The sequence below is a fragment of the Chlorocebus sabaeus genome, chromosome 10 (assembly GCF_047675955.1).
Source record: "Chlorocebus sabaeus isolate Y175 chromosome 10, mChlSab1.0.hap1, whole genome shotgun sequence".
Classification (NCBI taxonomy): domain Eukaryota; kingdom Metazoa; phylum Chordata; class Mammalia; order Primates; family Cercopithecidae; genus Chlorocebus; species Chlorocebus sabaeus.
In genome coordinates this window covers 69,605,298-69,631,745 of record NC_132913.1, presented here as the reverse complement: position 1 = coordinate 69,631,745, position 26,448 = coordinate 69,605,298, and the positions used below count along the sequence as shown (strand labels likewise).

The following is a 26,448-nucleotide window of genomic DNA, read 5'->3' as shown; positions in this document are numbered from 1 at the left end:
AGGCCCTGGTGTGTGATGTTCCCCTCCTTGCGTCCATGTGTTCTCATTGTTCAGCTCCCACTTATGAGAGAACATGTGGTGTTTGGTTTTCTGTACCTGTGTTAGTTTGCTGAGAATGATGGTTTCCAGCTTCATCCATGTCCCTGCAAAGGACATGAACTCATCCTTCTTTATGGCTGCACAGTATTCCATGGTGCATATGTGCCATATTTTCTTTATCCAGTCTAAAATTGATGGGCATTTGGGTTGCTTCCAAATCTTTGCTATTGTGAAGAGAGCTGCAATAAACCTACCTGTGCATGTGTCCTTAGAGTACGATGATTTATAATCCTTTGGGTATATACCCAGTAATGGGATTGCTGGGTCAGATGGTATTTCTGGTTCTAGATCCTTGAGGAATCGCCACACTGTCTTCCACAATGGTTGAACTAATCTATGCTCCCACCAACAGTGTAAAAGTGTTCCTATTTCTCCACATTCTCTTCAGCATGTGTTTTTCCTGACTTTTAAATGATCATCATTCTAACTGGCATGAGATGGTATCTCATTGTGGTTTTGATTTGCATTTCTCTAATGATCAGTGATGATTAGCTTTTTTTCATGTTTGTTGGCTGCATAAATGTCTACTTTTGAGAAGTGTCTGTTCATATCCTTTGCCCACTTTTTGATGGGGTTGTTTCTTTTTTTCTTGTAAATTTGTTTAAGTTCCTTGTAGATTCTGGATATTAGCCCATTGTCAGGTGGATATATTGCAAAAATTTTCTCCCATTCTATAGGTTACCTGTTCACTCTGATAATAGTTTCTTTTGCTATGCAGCAGCTCTTTAATTTAATTATATTCCATTCATCAATTTTGGCTTTTGTTGCCATTGCTTTTGATGTTTTACTCATGAAGTTTTTGCCCATTCCTATGTCCTGAATGGTATTGCTTAGGTTTTCTTCTAGGGTTTTTATGGTTTTAAGTCTTACATTTAAGTCTTTAATCCGTCTTGAGTTAACTTTTGTATAAGGTGTAAGGAAGGGGTCCAGTTTCAGTTTTCTGCATATGGCCAGCCAGTTTTCCCAACAACATTTATTAAATAGGGAATCCTTTCCCCATTGCTTGTTTTTGTTAGGTTTGTCGAAGATCAGATGTTTGTAGATGTGTGACATTATTTCTGAGGCCTCTGTTCTGTTTCATTGGTCTATAAATCTGTTTTGGTATCAGTACCATGCTGTTTTGGTTACTATAGCCTTATAGTATAGGTTGAAGTCAGGTAGTGTGATGCCTCCAGCTTTGTTCTTTTTTGCTTAGGATTGTCTTGTCTACATGGGCTCCTTTTTGGTTCAATATGAAATGTAAAGTCGTTTTTTCTAATCCTGGGAAGAAAGTCAATGGTAGCTTGATGGGGATAGCATTGAATTTATAAATTACCTTGGGCAGTATGACCATTTTCATGATATTGATTCTTCCTATCCATGAGCATGGAATGTTTTTCCATTTGTTTGTGCCCTCTCTTATTTTCTTGAGCAGTGGTTTGCAGTTCTCTTTGAAGAGGTCCTTCACATCCCTTATAAGCTATATTCCTAGTTGTTTTATTCTCCTTGTAGCAATTGTGAATGAGATTTCACTCATGATTTGACTCTCTGTTTGTCTATTATGGTGTATAGGAATGCTTGTGATTTTTGCACATTGGTTTTGTATCCTGAGACTTTGCTGAAGTTGCTCATCAGCTTAAGGGGATTTTGGACTGAGATGATGGGGTTTTCTAAATATACAATCATGTTGTCTGCAAACAGAGATAATTTGACTTCCTCTCTTCCTATCTTAATACCCTTTATTTCTTTCTCTTGCCTGATTGCCCTGGCCAGAACTTCCAATACTATGTTGTATAGGAGTGATGAGAGAGGACTTCCTTTTGCTGTGCTGGTTTTCAAAGGGAATGCTTCCAGCTTTTGCCCATTCAGTATGATATTGGCTGTGGGTTTGTCATAAATAGCTCTTATTATTTTGAGATACATTCCATCAATACCTTGTTCATTGTGAGTTTTCAGCATGAATGCATGTTGAATTTTATTGAAGGCCTTATCTTCATCTATTGAGGTAATCATATGGTTTTTGTCATTGGTTCTGTTTATGTGATGATTACATTCATTGATTTGCATACGTTGAACCAGCCTTGCATCCCAGGGATGAAGCCAACTTGTTAGTGTTGGATAAGCTCTTTGATGTGCAGATGGATTCAGTTTGCCAGTATTTTATTGAGGATTTTTACATCAATATTCATCAGGGACATTGGCTTGAAATTTTCTTTCTTTTCTTTTCTTTTTTTTTGTTTTTTTGTTTTTTTGTTTTTTTGTGTGTGTCTCTTCCAGAGTTTGGTATCAGGATTATGCTGGCCTCATAAAATTAGTTAGGGAGATGTCCTTCTTTTTCTATTGTTTGGAATAGTTTCAGAAGGAATGGTACCAGTTCCTCTTCGTACTTCTGGTAGAATTCGGCTGTGAATCTGTCTGGTCCTGGGGTTTTTTTTGGTTGATAGGCTATTACTGCCTCAATTTCGGAACTTGTTATTGGTCTATTCAGGTATTCAACTTCTTTCTGGTTTCATCTTGGGATGGTGTACGTGTCCAGGAATTTATTCATTTCTTCTAGATTTTCTAGTTTATTTGCATAGAGATGTTTATAGTATTCTCTGATGGTAGTTTTTATTTCTGTGGGATTAGTGGTGATATCCCCTTTATAATTTTTTATTGTGGCTATTTGATTCTTCTCTCATTTCTTCTTTATTAGTCTGTCTATTTTGTTAATCTTTTCAAAAGACCAGCTCCTGGATTCACTGATTTTTTGAAGGGTTTGTCATGTCTCTATCTTCTTCGGTTCTGCTCTGAATTTTGTTATTTCTTGTCTTCTGCTAGCTTTTGAATTTTTTTTCTCTAGCTTCTCTCCTTCTTTTAATTGTGATGTTAGGGTGTCGATTTTAGATCTTTCCGCTTTCTCCTGTGGGCATCTAGTGCTATAAATTTCCCTCTAAACACTGCTTTACCCATGTCCCAGAGATCCTGGTACATTGTGTCTTTGTTCTCATTGGTTTCAAATAACTTATTTATTTCTGCCTTAATTTTGTTATTTCCCAAGAGTCATTCAGGAATAGGTTGTTCAGTTTCCATGTAGTTGTACAGTTTTGGGTGAATTCTAATTTGATTGCACTGTGGTCTGAGAGGCTGTTTGTTTTGATTTCTGTCTTTTTGCATTTGCTGAGGAGTGTTTTAATTCCAATTATGTGGTCAATTTTAGAATAACTGTGATGTGGTGCGGAGAAGAATATATATTCTGTTGATTTGGAGTGGAGAGTTCTGTAGATATCTATTAAGTCTGCTTGGTCCAGAGCTGAGTTGAAGTCCTGAATGTCCTTGTTAATTTTCTGTCTCGTTGATCTAATATTGACAGTAGAGTGTTAAAGTCTCCCACTATTATTGTGTGGGAGTCTACATCTCTTTGTACATCTCTAAGAACTTGCTTTATGAATCTGGGTGCTCCTGTATTGGTGCATATATATTTAAGACAGTTAGCTCTTCTTATTGCATTGATCTGTTTACCATTATGTAATGCCCTTCTTTGTCTTCGTTGATATTTGTTGGCTTAAAGTCTGTTTTATCAGAGATTAGGATTGCAACCCTGCTTTTTTTTTCTTTCTTGCTTGCTTTCCATTTCCTTGTTAAATATTTCTCCATCACTTTATTTTGAGTCTATGTGTGTCTTTCCACATGAGATGGTTCTTTTCCCCCATGCCTCCTGACTCGGAGACACCTCCCAGCAGGGGTCAACAGACACCTCATACAGGAGAACTCTGGCTGGCATCTGGTGGGTGCCCCTCTGGGAAAAAGCTTCCAGAGGAAGGAACAGGCAGCAATGTTAGCTGCTCTGCAGCCTCCGCTGGTGCTACCCAGTCAAACAGGGTCTGGAGTGGCTCCCCAGCAAACTCCAGCCAACCTGCAGCAGAGGGGCCTGACTGTTAGAAGGAAAATGAACAAATGAAAAGGAATGGCATCAACATCAACAAAAGGACATCCACACAAAAACCCCAGAAACCCCATGTGAATGTCACAAACGTCAAAGACCAAAGGTAGATAAATCCATAAAGATGAGGAAAAACCAGCGCAAAAAGGCTGAGAATTCCAAAAAAACCAGAATGCCTCTTCTCCTCCAAAGGATCACAACTCGTCGCCAGCAAGGGAACAAAACTGGACAGAGAATGAGTTTGACAAATTGACAGAAGTAGGCTTCAGAACGTGGGTAATAACAAACTCCTCTGAGCTAAAGGAGCATGTTCTAACCCAACGCAAGAAAGCTAAGAAGCTTGAAAAAAGGTTAGAGGAATTGCTAACTAGAATAACCAGTTTAGAGAAGAACATAAATGACCTGATGGAGCTGAAAAACACAACATGAGAACTTTGCGAACCATATGCAAGTATCAATAGCCAAATAGATGAAGCAGAAGAAAGGATACCATAGAGTGAAGATGAACTTAATGAAATAAAGTGTGAAGACAAGATTAGAGAAAAAAAGTATGAAAAAGAACAAACAAATCCTCCAAGAAATATGGGGCTATGTGAAAAGACCAAACCTACGTTTGATTGATGTACCTGAAAGTGAGGGAGAGAATGGAACCAAGTTAGAAAACACTCTTCAGGATATTATTCAGGAGAACTTCCCCAACCTAGCAAGACAGACCAATATTCAAATTCAGGAAATACAGAGAACACCACAAAGATACTCCTTGAGAAGAGCAACCCCAAGACACATAATTGTCAGATTCACCAAGGTTGAAATGAAGGAAAAAATGTTAAGTGCAGCCAGAAAGAAAGGTTGGGTTACCCACAAAGGGAAAACCATCAGACTAACAGTGGATCTCTCAGCAGAAACCTTACACACCAGAAGGGAGTGGGCGCCAATACTCAACATTCTTAAAGAAAATAATTTTCAACCCAAAATTTCATATCCAGCCAAACTAAGCTTCATAAGTGAAGGAGAAATAAAATGTTTTACAGACAAGCAAATGCTGAGAGATTTTGTCACCATCAGGTCTGCCTTACAAGAGCTCCTGAAGGAAGCACTAAATATGGAAAGGAAAAACTGGTACCAGTCACTGCAAAAACATACCAAATTGTAAAGACCACCGACACTATGAAGAAACTGCATCAACTAATGGGCAAAATAAGCAGCTATCTTCATAATGGCAGGATCAAATTCATGCATAACAATATTAACTTTAAATGTAAATGGGTTAAATGCCCCCAATTAAAAGACACAGACTGGCAAATTGGATAAAGAGTCAAGACTCATAGGGACTTTTTAAAAATCTCCATTTTAAGGAGATGAGTGAGCTAAGGCACAGAAACTTAAGTTATTTCCTCAGCATCAAGATGCAAGTCAGCATGATATTTCTAGTCATCCACTCCCTAACTGTGTGATCTCAGCTAAGTGACTAAGCCTCTCTATGCCTCCATCTGCTCGTCTGTAAAGAAGGGCAGTGGGGATACAAAATACATAAATATGCTTCAAAGAGTTCATAGCCCCCTTGGTGGAGATGTTCAGTGAGCAGGTAAAAAGGTACCTCTGGAATTTAAGAGGCAAGGTGGAGCACAGTGTCTGGAAACTAGCTACTTACACCTCCCAGTGGAAGCCCAGTGAGATCTCCAGGAAGAACATGTAAAGCAAGATTTCCCTATGGGGCCGGGGAAGGGAGAAATACTCAGAAATGAAAGGGATGCTGTAAAGGACCATGTGGGAGAGAGGTTCAAGAAACTGGAGCAGAACCAAGAGAGTGATGCTAGAGAAGCCAAGAAACTAGCCAGCAAGGCCAAAGATAACTTTTTATATTTTGAGGACTAAATTCAGATGACTATGTTCGGCAATGAGGTCATCACTGACCTTTTGAGAGACCCTTTCTAGAGCTGCAGTGATGGCAGTGGGATTGCAGTGGGTTGAGAGGCAGAGAGGGCAGGAGGGCAGGAGGGCGACAGAGGGGACAGTAAGCAGTCTTGCAGAAAGAGATGGTTGCAGCCAGAGAGAAAACAGCTGAGAGATGGGCTTGCACATAAGGGTCATTTATGTGTGTTTCTTAATAACATTTAAAGATCAGAGAAATAATGGGGAGATTGAGAAGGCTAGAGAGTGATAAAGTAAGATAGAGGAGAAAGAAGTAGGCTTATAACCCTTCTGAAAATATTTGCATTTTAAAAAATTATTCAGTGCTGTAACCTAAGAAATAACTGATGGTATTATTTTTTTTTTCAGACTGAGTTTTGCTGTTGTCACCCAGGCTGGAGTGCAATGGCATGATCTTGGCTCACTGCAACCTGCAACTCCTGGGTTCAAGTGATTCTCCTGCATCAGTCTCCCTAGTAGCTGGGATTACAGGTTTGCGCCACCATGCCCAGCTAATTGTTGTATTTTTGGTAGAGATGGGGTTTCACTATGTTGGCCAGGCTGGTCTTGAACTGCTGACCTCAGGTGATCCACCTGCCTCGGCCTCCCAAAGTGGTGGGATTACAGACGTGAGCCACGATGCCCAACCAAGAAATAACTGATGGTAATTTGAGGTTCATTCAACAACTAATGTTTATTAAATAGTCACTATATATCAGACACCATTTTAAGTGTGGGGAATATAACAAGAGCAAAAACAAAACAGAAAACAACCCTGCTTTCATGGAACTTTCATTGTGGAGTCTATCTAAAATAAGCAATAAGCATGCAAATTAATGGATAGAAAATATGTCCAGTGGAGATAATTAGTATGAAGACAACTAAATTGGAATCCGAAAGTAGGAGTGGTCTCTGGAATGGTGATGGTGCTTTGCAGATAGGAGGTAGAAACCCCTATTTGATAATGAGACAGGCCAGGCGCCGTGGCTCATGCCTGTAATCCCAGCACTTTGGTAGGCTGACGCAAGTGGATCACTCGATGTCAGGAGTTCAAGACCAGCCTGACCAACGTGGTGAAACCCCCTCTCTACTAAAAATACAAAAAAATTAGCTGGGGCTGGTGGCGGGTGCCTGTAATCCCAGCTACTCAGGAGGCTGAGGCAGGAGAATCACTTGAACCTGAGAGGCAGAGGTTACAGGGAGTCGAGATTGCCCCATTGCACTCCACCGTGGGCAACTAGAATGAAACTCCGTCTCAGTAAAATAAAATAATAAAATAAAAATAAAATAAAATAAAATAATAAAGAGATATTTGAGTAGAAATCTCAAGGCAGCAAGAGACTCAATTTTATGAATATATAGATAGAAAAAGTTTCTGACAGAAGAACAATGAGTGCAACAACCTGCAAGTGCAGAGATTTTGACATATTCAAGGAACAACTACGATGCCACAATGGCTGGAGTGAAATGTGAGAGCACAGGGAATAGGAGGTTGGCAATATTAATTTTACAGTCAAATATAGTCATCTACTATGCCTACTGGGAAAGACAGCCCTAGGAATTGATCACATGTGAATTATTGTTTTATTTTTACTGTGTATAATTTTTTATGTGCTGGTAGTTGTTTATATTTGAAGTTATTAGACCAGTTTAAGAACCTATGAAAGCTGTAGATTCTTTCCCTAGAGAAAAGCACATATTTACACAAAGAAAAGAAGTTGCTTACAATTTTGTAGAGTTCTTGAACTCTAGAATCCTTTCCATAGACCTCAGGTTAAAAACTCTTGCTATGGAGGATGAGTTGCTGTCCAACACCATTCTTCAATGTTCCTTTGATTCTAAATAATGCAGAGGCCCTTACTCACCTGTTATTGAAGAGTTTAGCATTGGTTTATTGTTACTTTCTCTAGAAGTATTCCATGGTGGTTCCCCATGGAACTCTGGCCTTTCAGTTCCTTGATCTCCTCATTCTAGATTTTCTCCCCACTCTCTTAACCACCTGCTCCCGTGGTCATCCCCTAGACCTAATAACTGTACCCCTTCCACAATCTCGGGTTCTAGCATCTCAGTCTCCAGCCTTCAAGTTGCATCATTCTTCAAGTTAACTCCCTCTCGTATTCCAACTCCAAAAATTCTTGATCACAGTAGAACTTACAATCTGTTCATCTCACCACTTTTTTTTATGATTTCCCTTAACTATACCTTTATTTCTCTCCCCAGCTTATTCTCAATAATCCATCATTGTGATAATGACTTTCCATGTACTCTCAATGCCCTCATTCTATTACGTTCTATGTTATTCTTCTGACAAAACCCAAATAATATTACATTGAACTTTTAAATGATTCACACCAGCACTTTGGTGGTGTCACTAAATAAAAACAAACCCATGCTTAATAGTCTGTGCTTAAATTCACCACCAACCTCAAATAATCCTTTAATGTTTCCTCACAATCATTCCATATTTTCTTACTGCTATAGGCTTAACTACTCTCTTAGAATCTATTTCACACTTTCTTTGTCTCTGCCCTGTCACTCTTGGATGTAGTCTTTGTGACTTTGTTTCTTACTTCACTGAGAGAATAAAAGCAATCAGAAGAGAACCTGAGACCTTTCCCGCACATCCACTCACCTAACGGCACCTATATTCGCATATTCTACCTTCATTCCTATAAATGTAGAAGAGCTTGCCTGTTAAAGCCATGGCTTCTACTTAGGCACTAAATCACATTCCTTCTCGCCTTTCACTTTACTCCAGACATTGCTCCCTCTCTTCATTCCATCAGTTTGTCCTATTGGGTTAGTGCTTTCAGCATACAAACATGTTTTTATCTTTTCTACTTAGAAAAAGCCCTCCTCAACCCACATTTCTCCCCACTCTTCATCATCTATAAAAAAGTCCTGTGTTGTCTGCGGTGCATTCTCTGCCTCCTCTTCCTCCATACTTCTCAAACCCGCTGGAATCAGGCTTTGTCCCTGTGTCTCCAGCCAGTCTTCAGTGGCCTTGTGTTGTTAAATCCAGTGGTCATAGCTCAGTCTGCTTATACAAACTATTAGCAGCATTAGAGGTGATGAAATACTCCCTCCTTTTTGAAATAATTTCTTCACTTGGTTCTACCCTCACCTCACTCATTGGCCACTCCATCTCAATGACTTCTGTTGATTTTTCCTCATCTCCTTACCATTAATATTAAGTATTTTCAGACACCTCTGTTCCAGCCATGCTGACCTCTTTACTTTTCCCTGAACACTCAAGCATATTCCTATCTGAGGGATTTAATTGATTTCTGAAAAGAAATGTTTCTCTGCCTGGAATGCTCTTCCTGGAGATATCCACATTGCCTACATTTTCTTTCACTCAATTCTCTACTCCAGTATCACATGATCACTTTTTCCAATGCACTTCGACTTGCTCCTTCCAACCAGTCACTCCCTCTCTCCCTTACACTGATTAATTTTTTCCATAGCATTGATCATCATCTAACATTACATATTTACTCATTTGCCTATTTTCTGTCTTCCTTCAAAGAAATGTCAGCTGTATTAAAACAGGAACTTTGTTTTATATACCACAGTGACCCGAGGACCTAGAATAATTCCTGGTCGTGCTAGATATTCAATAATTATTTGTTGAATGAATGAGAGATAATGAACCAATTTAGCATCACAGGTATCTCTGTTGAGATAATGTTTACTCAAAATTATCTCTGCTTTTTGAGCAGAGATAATATCTTGTTTACATTACAAATAAATAAGAGCTTTAACATATGCTTTTAAATGTTGAATAATTGAAAGACTGAATCGCCAATATTCAGAGAAAAGTAATGTGTGTGCCTCCCTCCAGTCTCTGATCCTAATCCACATATGGACTTTTTTCTTCAGGGCTTCTAACTCACTCTTACCAAGTAACTGCCAGAATAGTCTTTTAAAAAAAATCTTATTGTGGGCCGGGCACGGTGGATTATACCTGTAATCCCAACACTTCGGGAGGCCGAGGCAGGTGGATCACGAGGTCAGGAGATCGAGACAATCCTGACTAACACGGTGAAATCCCATCTCTACTAAAAATGCAAAAAATTAGCCGGGCGTGGTGGTGGGTGCCTGTAGTCCCAGCTACTCGGGAGGCTGAGGCAGGAGAATGGCGTGAACCCGGGAGGCGGAGCTTGCAGTGAGCTGAGATTGCGCCACTGCACTCCAGTCTGGGCAACAGAGCGAGACTCCATCTCAAAAAAAAAAAAAAATTATTATTGTGATAAAATAACATAAAATTCACCACCTTAAACATTAGTAAGTATACCATTCTAGTATTAATTACATTCACAATGTTGTACAACCATCACCCCATCCATCTCCAGAACCGTTCCGTCATTCCAAACAAACTCTGTACCCATTAAATAATAATTCATCATTCTCTGAGAACCACTGTTTTATTTTCCGTTTCTGTGAATTTGACTATTCTAGGTTCCTCATGTATAATTCTAAGAATCATACAGTGTTCATCTTTTTTGCATTTAACTTATTTTACATAGCATAATATTTTCAAGGTTTATCCATGTTGTAACATGTATCAGAATTTCTTTGCTTTTTAAGGGTGAATAATATTTCATTGTATGCATATATCATACTTTGTTTCCCCACTGACTCATCAAAGGACATTTGAATTTTTCCCCATTTGGCTATTATGAGTAATGGTACTATGAACATTAGTCTACAAATATCTCTTTGAGTCCCTGCATTCAATTCTTGTGGGTAGATATGGGTCCACCATTTTATATTCTCACCAGCAATGCACAAGTGTTCCAATTTCTCTGCATCTTTGCTAACACTTGTTTTCTGTTCTTTTTAAAATATATATATATATATGTACTAGTCATCCTAATTGGTGTGAACTGATATCTCTTGTGGTTTTGATTTGCATTTTCCTAGTGATTAGTGATGCTAAGTGTCTTCTCAGATGTTCATTTGCCATTTATATAGCTTTGGAGAAATGCATATTCAAGTTCTTTGCCAATTTTTAAACTGGTTTGTTTGGTTGGTTTTTTTGTTGTTGTGGTAGTGGTTTTTTGTTTTGTTTTTGTTTTGTTTTGAGATGGAGTCTTGCTCTGTCACCTAGGTTGGAGTGCATTGGCTTGATCTCGGCTCACTGCAACCTCTGCCTCCTGAGTTCAAGCAATTCTTCCTCAGCTTCCCGAGTAGCTGAGACTACAGGCACACGCCACCATGCCCGGTTAATTTTTTCTATTTTAGTAGAGACGGAGTTTCACTGTGTTGCCCAGGCTGGTCGCAAACTCCTGAGCTCCAGCAGTCCGCCTGTCTTGGCCTCCCAAACTGCTGGGATTACAGGCGTGAGGCACTGCGCCTGGCTGGGTTTTTATTTTGGTGTTGTTGAGTTGTAGGAGTTCTTTATGTATTCTGGATCTTAATCTCTTACTAGACATATGATTTACAAATATTTTCTCCAATTCTTTGAGTTGCTTTTTTACTCTGTTGATAGTCTTTTTTGATGTACAGGTTTTTAATTGTAATGAACTCAATTTTTTTTTCTTCTTTTTTTGTTTCATTACCTATGTTTCTGGTGCCATATCCAATAATTTTTTGCCAAATCTGATATCACAGAGCTTTTCCCTTATGTTTTCTTCTACGATTTTTTAGTTTTAGCTCTTATGCTAGATCTTTGATTCATTTTTACTTTTTGCATATGTTGTATGTTAAGGGCACATATGCTTTTTAGTCACATTTAGTGTTATAGGTTGACAAAGTATCTATGTAACTTTAAATTAATTACTAACCAACACGTCTATATTTTCCATTACTCTCATACTTAGGACTTTTATCTTCCTATTTCTAATTACTCAGCATGGCCTGAACTTATTACCATTTTTGTTCTTGTTGACTAGTCAAATGTACATTTCTACCCTGGGATTTTAACCCTGATGTGTGTTAATAGGATAGGAAAAAGGGCAGTGAATTCAAGGTCAAAATCTTGGATTGAATCCCAGAAATAACTAGTTCCATGACCCTGAGCAAATCATTGAACCTTTCTGAGCTGCAGAAGTAATAGTATCTACCTCAGGATTTGTTGTGATAACCTTTGTGAAAGCAACTGGCACGTAATAAACACTTAAATGTTTCCTGAACTTATTGCTCAAGACTGAAGCACTGATTTTTTTCTGAGTGACTAATTTCAGCTGACTTGGTTTTGCATTGAGGGCAGTCAACCGTTCAGTGGATGGAGGATGGAGGGGACAAACGTCTATGCTGGGGGAACAAAAAAAGAACAAGTTTCAAGAGATATCACCAAGGAGTACAGACGTGGAATGAGCGTCTGTGCTACAAAATGTACCCAAAGAACAGTGATTTATTTTCTTGTAGGTTTGGGGCAAAATATGAAACCTCAAGCAAAAAGTAACATACCAGATTTGACCTCTAACATAGAGTATGCTTGGCATTAGGTAGAATGTCTAAGTATTTAAGATTACATCGAAGGTCTGTGATTTTCATCTGTTTTTAATTTTCTCATATACAGGTAAATTATGACAACCAAGTTACTATGTTTTGGAATCCCTTAAACTTAGGCATTAAGATGATTTTACACACATCATTTTCATAGTTAGCAGAATTAGAATTTTAAAATATGCCTAAAATTGTACACATTGATTATCTTGGATGCATGGTCCCAAAATGGAAATTTTAGTGGATTATATGATGAAGACAAGATTCTTGTGAGGGAATTATGGTTGAATAGATTCTCCTCCCTGTTCTCTAATCACTGAGATATAGAACCCTTAGGATTATCCCTCCTCAACAAAACTGAAATAATACTTATTTTCCTATCTCCCTCACAGTAATATATTGAGGGTCAAATGAAATGAAGCATATAAACTTGTAATGAATAATTTTTCCAGGCATCTTGCTAGGAAATAAACAGTGAAAATTAATAACACCACCGATACATATGGGTCTGTCTTTCACTCTCCTATGGTTCTTAAAGCAGAAATGTCTTCCCTACTAATGTAGCGAGTCTCTGATTGATTCCCTGGCCCGCTGAGAATATCTATGCTGTGCCTGTAAAGGCCTGCACAGCCCTACTGCAATGTCAGGCCCTACAGTTGTGCCCTGGATAGTGTGGCTACACACTGACATGCTGGCCTGCGCTATCAGGGTGTGGGGCTTCTGGTGGAAATCCCCTGGAAGCTGGCACAGTCTCATGCCTCTGGCAGAAACAGGGTGCCTCAGAGCTCCTGAGATGTAACACTTGCGATACTATCCTCCTTGTGTTCCTGGGGGCTTCCTGCCCTGTTCGTTGACGATAGCCAGACCTACCTCTCCAGACAAGGACCCTCCAAGCAGTGCTAATGCTGAAGATGGACTTTTTCAGCCCTCCTCCGACAGGCACTTAAATCTTCCAAAGAATTTACCCTGTCTCAAAGAAGTTGAAAGAAACTTTTGGCTTAACTGGTAAACATCAGGGCAGGGGTAGAGATGTTTCTCAAAAATTCATTTTTTTCTTGTCTGTCTCCAGCCTATGTTCAACTTCCTAATAGTCTTTCTCTTCCTTCTTAGAGAAAACATTCCTTATTATAGTTATTACTTCTCTAATAAAGAACTTCTCTTTAGAACTTTTGTGACTGAGTCCCATTGATAGAAATAGCTAATCTCTTATTTGGAGAGAAGAAATGGGAGTTTTTTGTTTGTCTGTTTTCATTTCCATAAATTTACAAAATACATTAAACAGCATTGACAATAAGCCACAATTATTAGTCACAAAGAAGAGATAAACCGGATATGTTTTTCTGTCCTTCATATATATATATATAGTTGTTTTCCACTGCTTTAATTTGTTTATAAGTTCAAAGGCTTTTATAAAGCCATTTATTTTAGATTTATTTGTTCAAACTCATAAGGTTAAAATAACATTTGTTTTATTTTGTAATAAGTCAGCAGACAACTTTTTATGAGTCTTACAAGATGTAGAATAGTTATATTATGTATAACACTCAGAATATTCAGTATTCTAAAACATTCAGATAGAACTCATTTTGTAGAAACTAAGCATAGTTTAACAATCAACTAACATGTAATTATGGTATTTTCATGAAATATGGTCTCTGATTTTATTTCTGGGTCTACAACCTAGTTATTTATTTATTTTTGAGAAATCATTTAATGTATCTACTTTATCATTTCTTTTCTAAAATAAAAAGAATATGGTTTCACCTATCTGTATCACTGGAGTGTTCTACAAATTCTTTTACTAAACTTTGTAAAAATGGTGAGGGTCTTAAGTAAAAAGCCCATCAAGATAAAAACGAAAACTATTGGTGAATCATGTAACTTTTTAATTGTGTAACAGATCCTGCCTCATAAGAAGTGAATTCAGCTTCTGTATTAGTTTATTTTCATACTGCTAAGAAGAAATATCTGAGACTGGGTAATTTATAAAGAAAAAGAGGTTTAATGGACTCACAGTTCCACATGGCTTGGGATACCTCACAATCTTGGCAGAGGTGAAAGAGGAGCAAAGGCATGTCTTACATTGCAGCAGGCAAGAGGGCATGTGCAGGGGAACTGCCCTTTATAAAACCATCAGATCTCTTGAGACATATTCATTATCAGGGGAACAGTACAGGAAAAACCCACTTCCATCATTCAGTTACCTCCCACTGGGTCCCTCCCACAACATGTGGGGATTATGGGAGCTACAATTCAAGATGAGATTTGGATAGGGACAAAGCCAGACCATATCAGCTTCTAATAGTCAGGAATCTGTGAAGTCTCAAGTTGATTCTGTGGCTTACTATGTGCCCAACACCATACTAAGAAATTTTCATACAATATTGAATTCAATCCTGCTGATGTAGATTCTTCTCTTATCTCTTTTTATAAAACAGAAGACAGAGATTTAGAAAGAAAATATAATTTTCCCAAGATCACACAGCTTGTAAGTAGGAGAGAAGGAATTCAAAGTGCAATGTGACTTTGGAGTACTTATTTCCAATGATTAGGGACAGAACAGCAGACTGTCCTTCTAAAGGTAATTACCTTGAAATTTTAAATCCAGAGTAAAACATCATTTCCTAGAACCCTAGAATGGTGAAGCTGGAAGAGAAATTAAAATAATATCTAGCCTGGTGGTTTATAAATTGGTTCCTAGCCATGAAACTCTTCCCTTAAATAAAAATCTTACCTGGAAGCTTAAAGCTTAAACATGCAAATTTGGAGAGCTCTATGAGGAGAGAAGGGGCAATGGGAAGTTTTGTATAACTTTCAGCTTGAGGTACTTTCTAGATGAGTGTCAAAGAATCCTTCTAGATTCAAGTCCTAAAGGAAGAATTTGCAAAACCACTGTGAAGGCCAAGATCTTTATTCCATTAATGAAAAAACACCTGTTCCGCAATGTAGTTAAAATGAAAGGATCATTTACTCTTTGTCAAAGTAATAGACTCCCTTCTTTGTGGCTCCTCTCTCTCATCTTTGATCCATATAGTAAGAGGATACTGACCGTATTTTGTTCTTTTCATTAATTGTTGAAACTCATTATTAACAGTTCCTGATACTTCATAAAAACAAAAAAAGCTAATATTTTGGAAGGAAAGGTAATTTTTCATAGCTACATGTTGATTTGTAACTAATCATCAGACTTGTTCTAACATATATTGCCTTGGGGAGAACTTGTAAACTATTAAAAATGAAACACCATGTCCCTTCACAGAGAAATAAGCAAGAACTAGAGAAGTATGCCAGTTGAAACTACAGGAGAGCTCGAAAATTCTGGCTGTGATCTCATGAATTGGAATTCAGTCAGAAGCACCAGTAAATGTTCTTTCTGGAAAATGCCATTACTCCTGTTTTTAATGATCATCTTGGTTTTAGATTTCATGCAACATGCAAAACATCTATCTGCTTTAAATAGTCACTCACAAGTCATTAGCAGTTATTTGCCCTAAATGCTATTTTTTGCTTTTTGTTGATAGCAGATTATTTATGTTCTTTAAGCATTTTATTAGAACCTATTGCATGAGATTGAATATATAAATAGATACATTAGTAAATAATTTAATTACTGATTACATATTATATACCTACTAGTGAAATAGGATAAAATATTTTGCAAAATATTTCTTTTGCGTAATAGCTTACATGTGGAATATTTTTGGTTTAGGGTATACCTTGGAAATCAGATCTCATGGAGACAAAGGAGTCACAAAATAAGTAACAGTGAATTTGCTATTATAAACCATCAAGATCTTCTGTCAAATGACATGTGTAAATTTATATTAATCATAGGTCTTTTGTAACTAGTCCATTGAAAATTATTCAACTGAAGTTAGCTAAGAACATTGGAAAAGTGATTTGTTGCTAAAATTAATAGCTAACTTTTAAAAAGTTGGTTGTATTGAGTCCTGAAAAGAGCAGATTCTAAGCAAATATCTACTTATTGCTAATATCTACTTACAAACATAACAAAGATAAATTTTTTCAAAAATGTTTTTTCAGTTCCAGATAATATTGTTTCTTATTTTTACTTGGATTTATACTACAGTTTTTAAATTTTGTAAATTTAGAAAATATTATTTCTTGAGCCTATGTGAAGCTGTATTTTTCTCTCAAGTCTTCTTTGGCAAATTTCCTGTTGATCAGTGTGGCCTACACAAAGACAGAACGCTTGTATCCCAGCACCTTAGGATCCAGCAGGTTACACCAGCTGTCTGCTGAATGAGTATGTTCATGCTTTGGTACTTATCCTCCACTCACATAACCAGCAAAAACAACCAGCCACGTTCTTGGGTCACAGGATAAAAGGAAATGGACAGTATCTTCCTATATCGAGCTCATGTTGTCACTAATATTAGTGTCAATACCTAGCCTCATGCATTACTTAAAATATTCATTAAACAGTTACTATATTTGTCCAGTCTTGACTATGAGCCAAGACAACTTGTGTAGCTTCCAGTTGGCCCTTATTTTATAGGTCCTGGTGAATGAAAAACACTGAATATAGGCAACATAGGGCCTACCAGCCTTTAAATCCACCAGAGAATGCAGAACACTGACATAGTCTATGTTATTCTAAACAAGAATGAAATGTGAAAATGGAAAACTCCTTCTTGATTTATGATAGTCTTAGAATCCTGGAGAGACTGAATAAATATTCAGAATCTTACAGTCTAACTCTGAAGAAAATAATCCCATTACATGCCAATTAAATAATGTGTATCATCTTTATTTACTTTGTCACTCCAATTTTTATGTTTCTTGATGAGTTACTGTGCTTGTCAGCAGGAGCTGAAGTCATTCTGGGCAGCTTCTAAACAACAGCTGTACAGACACAGATGAGCCAGCTAGGAAAAGTGCTTAAACATACTTCTTACTTCTGTTATCCTTTTGAGACCTCAGAAAATATGTTTGGGGAAAATTATCCCTTAGATTGCCACACGAGTAGATGAAGTCTACATAACATCACCCCGTTAGTGCGTATTATGCTAATTGTTCAAGCAAAGTAACTTCCATTTAGAAATATAAGAGTTAATAAAGATACACTTAGAGCTAAATATGAATAGATTTAAGATAGAAAAGTAACGCAAGACCACAATGAGCATCGTTTAGCTTTCAATTCACTTAAGCCCAGAACACAAAATGTTAAACTGGGAGTTAGATTTTAAAAAAAAATTTAAAAATCTCTTTTGTTCCCTATATATGTTATCATCCATGTCAAAGTTAACAGTGTTGGTTTAATAACATCAATAAAGACCTAATAGAACATGTTTAGGTTATGTAAAGATAGGTGTTATTCGTTTTTCTCGTAACTCTGTATAATTCTGGTGAGAATTTGAGTTAGTAGATTCTCTTACAGAAATCAAAAAGAATCATTTTATCCTGAGGTAAAAGGCATATTGCACAATTTCTTTTTTTTGTCAAAAGCAAAAATTACCAAAGTGGGAAAATCAATACAGGATGAGAAATCTTGCATTTTCAAAACATGAAGGCATGAAAGGTAAAATGAGAGAGGTGGTGATGAAAAGAAAATCTTCATTCTCCAAGGCAGTTCTCAACACATTTTTATAAACATAGGAAGAATGACTAAGAAAATAGGACAATGAGTAATTCATGCTGAGAATACTAAGACATATTGAAATAAACGTGGGCTGAACAAAGTCTTTTTAAAGGCTTTAACAAAAGATAGGAATAAAGAAGAGCTCGTATCATATAGATTGCAGCTGAGGGTGACTCTAATGAAAATTAGGACCACTAGTGTTCTGCACAATTTTAGAAGCCACAGAGAATTATCATGTTGCTGCAAAACTATTCCTTTCCTCCTGGAGTCTCCAAGGCATTGAAGTGAGCATTTGGCAGCAGCTGTGGTCTTGTGGGTGAAGTTCTTTTTATTCACATGATTGTCATATGGGCCTCAAGATGAAGAGCTCCAGGGAGAGTGTGAAACCAGCATGCTACTATTGCAGCGTTTAATTTTCAGCAAAAGGGCCTTAGCACCTCCTAACAATGCTATCTGTGAAAGCTGTTTCTTGATTATATGAACTTATGTATATAACATTGTCGATCTTTCTAAATGAAGGATATTGAAAATGACAAATGGCAGGAATCATTTCTCGATATGAAACATTAGTGAGGCCAGAGAATAGCATGATGTGGGGCAGTGATTTTTCAGTAGGGGACAAGTGGGGTCAGAGGTTGTGTGCAGGTTGAAAATGCATCATTGGCATTGCAGTTTTATAATTGGAAATAACAAATATAATTTGATTTGTGTTACAAACTATAGGGATTGAAATTCTTGGCTAGTGAGAATACAGATTGTAGTGATCTATATTGAGGGGACATATTAAATCAGCTAAAAGTGTGAGCCTGAAATTTTCATCTTTGTCAAAGTAGAGAAAGGTTTTAAATGTTTGAGAAACTGGTGTATTTATAAGAAAATATGTATTATAGCCAGAGAATACTGTATTTGAATATCAGCCTGGCTTATTGTATAGCTGGGACACCTGATTTGTACTTCGTAAGTCTTATTTTATTGATCTACAAATTGGGAATAATCAAATTTGCACAGAGTTAGAAAATCATATCCATACATTAAGACATATAAATGCAATAGTATTTAAAGTGTCAGGCATATGAATTCACGAAAAAGTGATTTATTTTCTCCCCATATCTACCTATTCCTTTCTCCTTCTAACTCTTGCTCACGTTCTCTTTCTAACTTTCTCATGTCTATGTATTTTCCCACCCAGAATGTAAGCATACTCAAGAATCAATTAAAAACTAAAAGAGAGCCACTTCCATTGTTCCTGGGTCCCTGCCCCATTACCACACTGGCTGTCTCCTGGTAGTAAAACTTTCTGGTCCTACATTCATTATCTCTACTTTCTCATGGTGCAGGCAAGCCTCCACCCTTTGCAACTGGCTTTGATCTTCATCCGTCCCACTGAAGCTGGTCTCACTGAGGTCCCAATTTCCTTGGTTGCCAAATGTAATCAGTAGTTTTCAGGATTTTCTGTCTGGACCTAATCTTGAGGATCACTGGTACTATAATTATTCTTATACATTCTTCCTTGACGTTCTCTCCCTCAGCTTCCTCTCTGCCTTTCCTTTTCTTAGTCTCCTCGTACAGAGCTCATCTTCTCCTGCCTGCCTTTTACATACTGTCATTTTTATGGTTCCATCTTTATCATTGTTTCCTTCTGTCTTTATTACATCTCCTGGAGACATTAGTCCACACCAATAGTTTTACCTACTATTTATTACTGCACATGTGGCTGTAAATGACCTGCTTCAGAATCACTTAGGGATACTTAAAAGACATGCATATTTGGGACTTGACCCCAGGCCTTCCTCTGTCCTGCATTCTGATGAATTCCACGTCTATGTCATCATCTCAAATCTCTTTCCTGAGTGCCAGAACTAAGTGCCCTATTTACTTTTGGGCAGTTTCTCTTGCATGTTCCATAAGCACCACAAATTCAGGGTGCCCAGAATTGGATCCATCATTTCTCTCAGCCCAGCCTGCTTCTTCCTCTCCCATAATCACCATCATGGTGATGCTCACTAATCCGACACTTTCCTAAACCCAAGCATCTCTCTCTCTGTTACTGCCACATCCTGTTAGTCATCAAGTTCCGCTCTCCACCCTCCCTGCCTTCTCATGTTCCTCACTTGGATAACAAAATATCCTCCAAGTTTCCTGCCGTATTCCCATCCCTCTTAGATTTATCTTTCACAGTACTGCAAAACTGCTGGAGTGCTACTGGAGGAGTGCTATTCCATGCTTTAAATCAGTCACTGGCTTTCCCACAGGCCTCTATATTAATTCCAAACTTCTTAATGGTGCCGATGGTCCCTGCCTGCTTTCCAGGATCATCAGCTGCCACAGGGTCCCTGGCCTCTAACAATTGGCAGTTTACTGAAGGTTTTCTGCTCTTGCGTGCCTCCAGGCTTTCGGACACATTGTTATGCATGCCTCTGTTTTCCTTGTCACAGCACTCATCATCTTATATGATGATTGCCAGCGTACTTCCCTATCTTCATTTGTAGTCTGTAAAAATGAGAACTACATGTTTTATTTTAGAATTTGCCACGACATGCATAATAGTTGGTGCATAGTATTCAACATCTATTTGTTAAGGTAATGGCTGTAGTCCTTTAAGGTGGATGATGGTAGCATTGAGTGGAGAGAATGATACTATTCAGAATGTCCTAGCTCAATGAATCATAGTTTATCAAATAGTACTCTTATTCTCAAAAAAAAAAAAAAAAAAAAAAAAACCTTTGTGAGAAATGTTCCAAGTGCATCTGTTTTCTTAAGAAAATAAGCAAAAATACTTGAAACAACTCTGGAGCTACATATCACTCCAAGTGTCATAAGGTATAAATGCATGTGAGTGCTAACACCTGGTTTGCATGAGAATATACTTAAGTGTGTGTATTAAGATGCACTGTATAGACCGGGTGCGGTGGCTCAAGCCTGTATACCAGCACTTTGGGAGGCCGAGACGGGCGGATCATGAGGTCAGGATATGGAGACCATCCTGGCTAACACGGTGAAACCCTGTCTCTACTAAAAAATACAAAAAACTAGCCGGGTGAGGTGGTGGGTACCTGTAGTCCCAGCTACTCGGGAGGCTGAGGCAGGAGAATGGCGTAAACCCGGGAGATGGAGCTTGCAGGGAGCCGAGATCCAGCCATTGCACTCCAGCCTGGGCGACAGAGCGAGACTCCGTCTCAAAAAACAAAAAACAAAAAACAAAAAAGATGCACTGCATAAGTAAACTTGTCTAAACTCCAAACCAGAAATATATTATTTGGATGCAAGATGAAACCAAAACACAAGCCTTTTAAACCTAATCATAGGCTGGTCAGAGGAAGAACAATGAAAATATGATGGTCCTTAAAGTCTTACAAAAGGGTGTAAGTAACTTTTCACTCTTTTTAATGAGTGTGTCAATCCAACAGCAATTCGGCAGACTTTCTTTACTTAATACTAAGCCAACACATATCCAAATGAGACAAATGTCCATGTTTTTACCTTTGATTTTCAAAAATTAGTAATATCCAATTTATATAATTTTTAAAATGTTTTCATATATTCAGAGTGTGCAGTCTACATAACACTTATGGAAAGTAAAGTACAATATACAATATCTATTATCATGCAGTTTTAAAAAGTGAATAAAAATTTAAAAATAAACTCGTCATTCTTGGTTCTCTGAATATCCTCTCTTCAATCCCAAACCAGAAGTGAAGACACCAACAATATTTTTCAAATATTTTAGCTATTAACAAAACTGACATTGCAAATCCATTCTTAACAGTATGAGCTTAGTAGAATGTGAAGTACTTTAGATTAGAATTCAAAAGACCCACCCTTATCTGGGCCATTTACCAAACATACGGTCTTGGGCAAATTCCTTATTTCCTTTGAATCCCAGCTCACTATTCTGTAAAATAGTGATAATAATTCCTGTTTGCTTACTTAATATTTACTTAATCAAATGAGAAAAATATGTAGAAGATCTTTGTAAAAGTTTAAACGTATAATACATCAGTATAATGTACTGCAACTTTATAAAACATTATACTCTTTCAAAGTTTGACCACATAAATTACCTCATTTTTATGTTAAAGTCCTCTGTTACCCTACTGATCACGTGATTGAGTTAGAATAATCTGATGTGCATCTTGCTCATTGAGAACCTGTGCAGTACATCTTCAACTCCTAGATGCACCTGCTTAGCAAGGTCCTCCAACCAGATTTAGAGACTTACTCAATTACTGCTCAGAGACACCAGGATGTCTCTTCTGAGTTCACAAACAACTTCCAGATTCTTCTGGTTTCTTACCTCTTGGTCAATTTTTATAGCTTGTAAAGCCACTTATGAACAGAGCTTTACCAGACACCTATCATCAATGTCCCTAGTGGAAATGGTGATGTGTTTGCCAGGAGATGCTCTTTCTTGATGCTGTTAACACGGCAAACCCTTTAAGGGCAAAATGTGTATTTAATTTCCCAGATCCTCTCTGCTGAAACACCATAGTGGACTTTGAAACTGTGGGAAGAATATTTCTGTCTCCTACTTTGTGCTGGAAGTCTGGGCAGGCACTAAAGCATCCTACATGTGCCCCAGTGTCCCAGAAAGTCCCTCATTAAAATAGATATTCAAGATACGTAATCTTTTTCTCTAATAGAGTCAGTTCTTGAAGTTGAGCATGGGGACCATTAGCTGAGACAGACACAACTTGTGCTTTTTATCCTCATGATCCTAACTCCTCCTCACAAGGAGCCCAGAAGTAACTCTTCTTTATTCAACCAATACATGTAAAATAAACTGGTGTGACTTCCTTGAATGGATGATCAGACATTGCTTTCTTTTCTTTTCTGCTATAGAATTTAACTTTTAATTATATGCATTTTGCTTTTAATTTATTTACTAATATTTGTCTCCTAGCTTTCTAGAAGTAAGTTCTGAGAGAGAAACTCTGTGTCAGTGTTGTCATTATCATAGCTTCAGGACTTGGCACATAGTAGGTGGTAAAAAAATAATTCTTGAAGAATGAATGGATAAATAAATGCTTGAAAAATATACTCAAAGTAGTAATAGTTTCAAACTTATTAATGAAAATGATTGGAGAGACCACATGCATATAAAGACATTTTAATTTTGGCCTTAAAAATCTTGATATCATTCCATTTTTTCTGAAGGTGTATTAATAGTTTTATAATTTAAAGGGTAAAATTTTAAGAATTAATCAAGGAGTATTAATCAGGATATTTTACTAAGCCATTCTATGATGATTTTTTTAGAGTTTAAAGTGTTCATGGAAAATTCAGGGTCTAGCTAAGAAAACATACCTTCCAGACCCCTAAACCCTCACCTTTACACACAATTTTGTTTTTATATGCTTGTACTGGGACAGTCTCAGAAGACATTTAGTTCTAAGACAAGCTAATCTAACTGAATAAATATTACAATTTTCCCCAAGGTTTCTTTTTAAATAACAGCTTTGTTGAAGTATAATTAACATATAATACATTGCATGCATAAAGTATACATTTTGATAAGCTTTGATATACATTCATCAAATTACTACTCCAATCAAGGTCACAAAAAGAGACATTACTCCCAAAAGTTTCCATATGCTCCTTGAAAATTTCTCCCTTTGTTTTTTCCCTGACCTCATGGTCCCAGGCAACCATTTATCTGCTTTTAATCACTATCAATTCATTTCCATTTTCTAGAATTTTACATGAATGACATTCTTTTTGTCAAGTGGCTATGGTGTCTTCTTCTGCTGCTGCTTTTTTCTTTGAGAAGCGGGATCTCACTATGTTGCCCAGGCTGAAGTGCAATGGCTATTGACAGATGCAATCCTACTACTAATCAGCACAGGAATTTTGACCTGCCCTGTTTCTGACCTGGTCCAGTTCACCTCTCCTGAGACAACCTGCTGGTCTCCCACTCCCAGGAGGTCACCCTATTGGCATAGTGCATCCCAGAATTCCCAGATTCAAGCAATCCCCCTGCCTCAGCCTTAAAGTAGCTGGGACTACAGGAATTGACTTTACGCAGCTTCTGGTTTCGTTTACTCAGTATAATTATTTTGAGATTCATTCATGATGCTGTGTGTATCAATTATTCATTCATTTTTATTCTCTGGAGTAGTATTCCAGAGTCCAGCAATGCCATTTCTTGATAGCCACCCAAAAGTAATGAACACAATATGTTTATACACAGATTTATACATTAACATTCATAAGAGCTTTATTCTTACTAGCCAAACAGACTAAAAGCAAACCCAAATTTTCATCAACCAATAAAAATATAAACAAATTATGATATACCCGGCCATAATTTACTTTTTAAAACTCCTAGAACTAATAAGTAAGTTTAGCAAGATAACAGGATATCTAATATTTGCAATAGCAATAGATATTCTGAAAAATTTTAGAGTAAATCTGATAAATGATGTGCAAGATCTACGTACTAAAAATTTTAAAGCATTACAGAAAGAAATTAAAGAAGTCACAAATAAATAGAGAGATATACTATGTTTATGGTCAAGACTCAAGATGTCAGTTCACACTAAATTGTTCTATAGGTTCAATTTCAATATAACCCCAGTCATAATCCCATCAGGTTTTCTTTTTTTGGTAAAACATAAAAAGTTTATTCTAAAATCCATATGAAAATGCCAAGAACCTGTAATAGCCAAAATAAATTTGTAAAAGAAGAACGAAGTTAGAAGACTGACACTACCTGATTTCAAGATTGATCAAAAGCTACTGTAATCAAGAGAATGTGGCATCATTGGTATTTGGTAGATAATAGAAAAATGTAATAAAGTGGAGTCCACAAATTAACCCACATATATATGGACAATCTATTTTTTTACACAAAGGTACGAAGGCAATTCAGTGGAGAAATTATAGCTTTTTCAACAAATGGTGCTCTCAATAATTGGATGTCTATATACAGAAATAAACTCCTAGCAGTATCTCACATCATATGTAAAATGTTAACTCAAAATGAATGATAGACCTAAATGTAAAGCCTAAAACTATAAAACATCCAGAAGAAATTATAAGAGAAAAGCCTTGTGATCTTGAGTTTGGCAAATATTGTTTAGATATAACACAAAACATAAAATCTACAAAATTAAAAAAAGATGATGGACTTCATTAACTATTTAAAAACCAGAAAGATTTGCTCTTTGAAAAACATTGTACAGAGAATGAAAAGATGCCATGGACAGGGAAAAATATTTGCAAACCATATATCTGAAAAAGGACTTATATCAAGAATATATAAAGAACTCTCAAAATTCTATAAAAGAAAAAAGAAAATAAAAATAATTCAACTAAAAATGGGAAAAAAATTTAAAAGACACTTCCATCAAAGAGGATACATGAATAGTAAGTAAACACATAAAAAGATAACTCATAGCAGCAGAAGCATTCGTCACTAGGGAAATGCAAATTAAAACCACAATGAGATACCACTACACATTTTTAGAATGACTAAATTTCTATTTCACTCTGATCATATTAAGCATTGGCGATAATGTGGAGGTACTAGAGCTTATATAATGCTGTTGGAAATACAAAATAGTACAGTCACTTTGGGGAAAAGTTTGGAAGCTTCTTAAAAAGTTAAACTTATACCTAATATGCAATCCAACCCTTCCACTCCTAGATATTTATCCAAGAGAAATGAAACCATACAAGATACGTAGACTTACATGTGAATGTCCATCACCTGGGGAATGAACAAACAATTGTGGTTCATCCACTCAAAAAAAAGTACTCGGCAATAAAAAGGAACCAACTTCGGATAGAGGCCATAACGTGAGCTATTCCTAAAAGCATTATGCTCAGGGAAAGAAGCCAGTCACAAAAGGCTACAGATGGTGTGCTTTCATTATATGACATTTTAGAAAAGCAAAACTATAGGACCAGAAGTAGGAAGGGAATTGATGGAAAAGGCAATGATGCAGCTTTTAGGGGTGATGGAAATGTTCTGTGTCTTCAGTGTAGTGATGGTAACATGACTATATATATTTGCTAAAACTTACTGATCTCTACACGTCGGAAAGATTATTTTTGTTACATAAATTATACATCAATAAAGCTGATTTAAAAAAATATATTTATGCACATGAAACAGTAAACAGAACAGATTAATAGTAGAGAAAACCTGGACATGCTGAAGTGGTCAGGAAAGTTTTTCTGGAGTAGGTTCACTTGAGTTTGGTTAGAGAGTTTCTATCTAAATAGGTGAAAAGCAGAAAAGTGAAGTTATAATATGAGTTAGGAAAAACTTACTGCTATTCAATAATCCAACATTTTGGTGGCTTAACACAGGAAAGATATACTTCTTGCCCACATGGCAATTCACTTCAATATTCTGGAGGCATTCTTCCCACGGGTGAGGCAGGATCTCAAACCTAGAGAGTGTAGGTCGTTGGCATCCTCCACTGTGTCTTCTATATCTGGCCTTGAGACGGGAAGAAAGATATGGAAGCAGAGTGCT

At 37.1% G+C, this 26,448-nt stretch overlaps 1 protein-coding gene across 9 annotated transcripts in view; it reads left to right on the top strand.

Moving 5' to 3' along the window:
- Window positions 1–26,448, top strand: part of PDE1A (phosphodiesterase 1A) — a 389,378-nt gene that overhangs the window by 180,897 nt on the left and 182,033 nt on the right. The gene's annotated exons all lie outside the window — the stretch shown is intronic.